This window comes from Prionailurus bengalensis, chromosome B3 (assembly GCF_016509475.1).
Source record: "Prionailurus bengalensis isolate Pbe53 chromosome B3, Fcat_Pben_1.1_paternal_pri, whole genome shotgun sequence".
Classification (NCBI taxonomy): Eukaryota; Metazoa; Chordata; class Mammalia; order Carnivora; family Felidae; genus Prionailurus; species Prionailurus bengalensis.
The window spans coordinates 100,018,278-100,024,277 of NC_057355.1; positions in this window are offsets into that span (position 1 = coordinate 100,018,278).

Below are 6,000 nucleotides of genomic sequence, written 5' to 3' on the forward strand. Positions count from 1 at the left end.
GGAATTATGTTCCAAGTTTGCTTCTAAATTGGTTGTTTGGTATTTAGAACACAACGTCGCCAAGTTCCCTAACTAGCCCACAAATGCCTGTTTATCCCAGAGATATTATTAGAGATGATTTTTTCCTGTGCATTAGTAACCACCAACAAAGAGGCCCAGAGTATAAATAAGATAGATGGAGTGAGCCGACAACCAGATACAGAAGATAGCACCCCCAGTAGACCAATAATTCAATCTTCAGGTTTTACGTCTCAGGGTACATCCATGCCCAACTGTAGCTAAAAGTAGAAAAAGGCTTCAGGTAAGCTATGCCAAAACGAAGCAGCTCTAAGCCAGTTTCTGCCTTGCGGTTCCACGAGGGATGTTTCTAGGGTTTTCCCATCCACAACCCAGGCCCCGGTCCAGAGCTGCTCAATCCTGCTCTGCCATCATGAGAGTCAGCTGGAATGAAGCCAACCCCTAAGATCAAGTCACAGACCTTCTTCTGATCTACAGGTGGGAAGAAGCAGAAGCCCCAGGGTCTTATTGAAACTCTGTCCCTGCATTGCTACAGGGTATAAATAAGATGCTAAGAAAGAAGCAAAGGAGACTCTAACGGGGCCTTTAAAGGCAACAGCAAAGTGAGTGTGGAAGACCACGAAAGCTACTGGGGAAATTTAAAAGAGGCCTAAATTAATACCCCATGTTCCTAAAAGGAAAGACTCAATAATATCATTTTTTCCCATCAATTTCAATCAAAACCCCAACGATGAAACATCGTAACCATGATGGAGTAATAGGAGCAGTGCTACCCTCTCACCTTAAACAACTTCAAAAACAGAAAAAATACGTATGAAAAAATGTTTAAACCTTCTACCATAGCGCGGTAGAGGAAGCCCCAGAAGGACAAACAAAAAGTTATCGCTGCCACAGCTCACGGCCTGGAGAGGGTTTCCAGGCCTCAATGAGGGAGGAGGAACCAAGCAGACCCCAGTGGTCTCCCAGAATTGAGAAAACAGGGTGGGAATTTGAGGAGGCCAAGGTAGCTAGAGTTCACAGGGCTGAGTCCCAGAAAAGAGCTGCACAGAGCGGGAAGAAGCAGGAGAGGGAGAGCAAATGGAGAGAGCAAGCACTGGTTTCTCTCCCTCCTCAGCGGCACTCGGCTAGCACTTTGCTGACCTATCATCTAGGCCCACTTTCAGGCTACAAGGGCAGAGAGAAGTAGCTATCAGCGGAGCCATAGAGCCTGCAAAACCTCACTATTACTGTTCGGCCTTTGTAGAAAACATTTGCCAATTCGTCATCACTACCATTAATAACAGGAATTCTGTGGTGTTTTTTGCATCTGGAAAAGTGAACGTGTTCTCATTGGGTCTGTATTTCAAAAAAAAATTCTAGGCTATTCCTTGTAAATGTCTCTGGTCAATTTTGCACTTAATTGATTATTGATATGGTTGGGTTTAAATGTTCCAATGTTCTCTTTGCTTTCACTTGTCCTATTCTTCCTTCTTTTTTTTTTCCCCCTTTGCCTTCTTTGGGCTTCGTGATTTTTATTTCATTTTCTCTCCTATGCCTCTTTGTTTATTTTTAGTAGTCTCTTTAAAGTTTATGGTATACACATTAAGCTATCATAATCCACCTTCAAATAATATTACACTACGTCAGGGGTGCCTGGGTGGCTGAGTTAATTAAGCGTCGACTTCAGCTCTGGTCATGATCTCATGGTTCATGGGTTCGAGCCTCACATCGGGATCTGTGCTCATGGCTCAGACCGTTGGAGCCTGCTTTGGATTCTGTATCTCCCTCTCTCTCTCTGCCCCTTCCCCACTCATGCTCTGTCTCTCTCTCTCTCAAAAATAAACTTAAGGGGCGCCTGGGTGGCGCAGTCGGTTAAGCGTCCGACTTCAGCCAGGTCACGATCTCGCGGTCCGTGAGTTCGAGTCCCGCGTCAGGCTCTGGGCTGATGGCTCAGAGCCTGGAGCCTGTTTCCAATTCTGTGTCTCCCTCTCTCTCTCTGCCCCTCCCCCGTTCATGCTCTGTCTCTCTCTGTCCCCCCAAAAAAATAAAGACATAAACGTTGAAAAAAAAAATTAAAAATAAATAAATAAATAAACTTAAAAAAATAATATTACACCACTTCAAATATAGTATAAGAAATTTATACGGGTCTTTTTGTTATTGCAGTACATTTGACTTTTTACGTATGTTATAAACTTCAGAATACATTGTTCTTATTTTTGCTTAAAATGGTCAGTTATTTTTTAAAGAGATTTAAAATACGAAAAAAATTGTGTTTTATCTTTACCCACATATATACCATTTCTAGGACTCTTCATTCTTTGTGCAGATAAAGTGTTTCATCTGGTATTTTCTTTTTGCCTGAAAGATTTCCATTTTTTATTTTTTTATTTCGTTTTTTTTTTTTTTTAATTTTTTTTTTCAACGTTTATTTATTTTTGGGACAGAGAGAGATAGAGCATGAACGGGGGAGGGGCAGAGAGAGAGGGAGACACAGAATCGGAAACAGGCTCCAGGCCCTGAGCCATCAGCCCAGAGCCTGACGCGGGGCTCGAACTCCCGGACCGTGAGATCGTGACCTGGCTGAAGTCGGACGCTTAACCGACTGCGCCACCCAGGCGCCCCTCGTTTTTGTTTTTGAAAGAGATTTTTGCTGGGTATAGTACTGAACAGCCCTTTTCTTTCAATATTTAAAGGCTTGCTTTTTAAGCTCTGTTGGATAGGACCAGAGAACCTTCAGTATTAGAAGAGAGAGTGAATGTGTATACAAGTGGTATCTTCTCATCTTTCATAACAAGAAGTTGACAGAGAACATTCCAAATTGAAAAAGGCAGTGTACAAATATTTGTGAGAATGTTACTTTCAAATATGGAGGTAAATACTTCTAGAACCACCTTAAGAACTGAAAATGTTAGCATCTGGGGAGGGAAGAGGAAACTGCTATTTTTTGTTAGAGGCATGATAGCACTTTCAAATAATGTAGACTTATTAACTTAAAAATTTTTTAAATTCTTTTTAAGAATTTAAAAAGTTATTTCAGTCACTAGCACAGAACCCTGGGTTCCCAGAGACCATAAAGAGAAAAGAATCAGCAAATGGAAGCAAGTGTGGTGGGCGTCAGTCTTCATTTTGAGGAACGGGCTGTTAAGTTTATCTCCAATGAACACGGTATGGATGTGAGCCCAGGAGGTAGAATGGAAGAGGGAGGCTTTTCCTTTGGGCATGGACTCTTCCTGATAACGCCTTGCAGGCTATTCTGGGAGGTGTTGGCCTATTAATGAAAAAGGCTTTGGGCAGCCACATGGGAGTTGTTTGTAGTGAGAGCGCCAGAAGGTGGGACGAATCTCCCTTCCTCCCTGCACACTGGGACATGTGGGGTTGATGCCCAGTGAAAGTGATCTGGCTGCCGTTTCCTTGGTGAGAACAGCCAGCAGATGGGTGTCTGGTAACTCAAAGCCTTTACTGAAACGGACCAAGGCAATTCCTCCACCTGGCATGGGCTTGGGGCTGACTCAGGTTTCAGCCTCCAGTCTCAGGGGGCTAAGACAAAAAGTGGGGCAGAAGATGGAACCGGAGGTCTTGTATTCGGAGGGAGTGGGTGGAGACACGGAGCCTGTCTGGATGGGAGACAATGATAAGCAGGAGATTGTTGATCAGTCTATCCCCTAGTTCAAGTGTTTACAAACCTGAATGATTTTCAGAAGCTCCAAAGACTTTTTTTTTTTTTTAAGATAGATTTATTTCCAGGCCTCGAAGCACACCAGCTGATCAGAACCTGCAGGCGTTTTCAGGCCCAGGATTCTGTTTCTCCCACTCATTCCTCCACCACGGCCACCCCCACAAGCCCCGCTGTGCCAGTTCCAGACCAAGCCTGGCCTGCCTGTGGCCTCGGGGCAGTCCTCTCCCTACTTCAGCTTTCTCTTCTTCCTTATTAGCAATTCAGAAGCAGCAGGAACTTTCTGAAACCCAGAGGTAAAAATCTGCTTTTTGCCAGGGGGTTGACAGCACCTGTCAGTTACCAATTCATGCTGTAGGAGAAGCCAGGGCTTCCTGGGAAGGGTGGGAACAAAGCTCTGCTATGGATTGTTGCTACTTTCATCCCATCACTTATCTTCAGTCAGAAACTCAGAAAGGCAACTGAGGGACTCAAAGGCAAAGAGTTCTTTCCCCTCTGAGGTCTGAGAAGTCTGGGCAGGCGTGGCCATTGTGCTTTTGCTCAGCTCCCCAAATGACAATGCCTGAATGGGCTGAATTCAGTTATGGAAGATATGAGCTCTACTTTGGGAACCCATTTCTTCTTCTCACCCAGAACTGGTGAGATGGGATGGTATGAAGGGAATGCTAGAGAGCAAAGAAAAGCTTTCTTCCCCCCAAAATGGGCAGGTTGTGATCCGTGGCTTTTCTTTCTTTAATATGAGTCACCGGACATTGTATTCAGTTTCTTGGAGACCTCCAACAGATGGTTTTCCCATCGGGTTTTGGTATTTGTAGTCACAAAGGCCTCCCCAGAAGGGCCACACTGTCCCAAACTAAAATAGATTTTCTATGATGAAGATAAGTGGTAAATGTAGAAACTGAACATCAGCAGAACTTTATCTTTAAAAATTACACCAGGTGGGGCACCTGAGTGGCTCAGTTAGTTGAATATCTGACCTTGCAGTTCATGAGTTCGAGCCCCACATTGGGGTCTCTGCTGTCAACCCAAAGCCTACTTCAGATCCTCTGTCCCCCTCTCTCTCTGCCCCTCTCTCTCTCTGCCCCGCCCCCACTCACATAATCTCTCTCAAAAAAAAAAAAAAATTAAAAAAATTACACCAGGTTAGGGGCGCCTGGGTAGCATAGTCAATCAAGCATTCAACTCTTGATTTCGGCTCAGGTCGTAATCTCACAGTTTGAGATCGAGCCCACACTCTGCGTGGAGCATGGAGCCTGCTTGGAATTCTCTCTCTCTCCCTCTCGCTCTGCCCCTCCCCTGCTCTCTCAAGCTCTTTCTCAAAATAAACACTTAAATAAATAAAAATTGCACCAACTTATCAGCGTTAGGAGGGCAGAAACCACGGCATTCTTGCTCACAGCTGCATCCTGACGAACTAGCATCATGTGACTCAAAACATGTGGTCAAAACATGTTAAGCAATGAGTTGAAATTCTGCCACCATGGGCCAAGCTGCCGGGTGAGCTTAGCTGGAACCACAAGAAAGTACTCTCTACCTGGAATATTCTACCTCAAGTCCTCTCCTCATTTCAACCTCAATTCCATGACCCCTCCGCAGAAAGTTCCCTGAACACCCAGCTGAAATGGGTCCCTCCATGGCATTTCTGCCACATAATACTCTTTATTTCTTTAATGGCACCGGTCACAACCTCCAACTCTGATTCACTAATTCATTTATTATTCTTTCATTTTCAGCCGTGTGAGGGCAACCACACTATGAATCTGGCTTAACTCTCCCACAGCGCTTGGAGCAGCTTCTTGGCACAGAAGGTACTCTGTGAATCTGAGTTGAATGAATACAGTAACATCAGATGATGAGAAGAAGAGAGAAACTTCTCTCAATTCTAAAACATATATATATATTTTTTTTATTGATTTCTGGAACTGGGCTGCGTCTTACCATGGATGAGCATATTTGATGCTGTATTTCACCCCCCACTCAGCCCTGCGCAGTTAGGACATCAGGGTGCTCCAGGAGCAAATTGTATCTTAGCACCAGGTGAGGACAACACACATTTTCCTGAGCAGAGAGCTTGGCTGCCTCTAATCCAGGATGATTTTGCTGAGCAATGAGGAGGAGGGAGGCACATCAAAGGGGATGAAACAAGGAAACCGGTGCCCGGAAATTAGAAGGAACACAGACCATGAAGGACATCAGGAGAGGGCAAGAGCCAGCGGCAGTGGTGGTCTTCATCTGGCACCAGGGAGTAAGAATTTTCCTTCATCCTCACCCTCCTTCATCCCACCTTAGGTGGGGTGTGTGTGTGTGTGTGTGTGTGTTTAATGTTT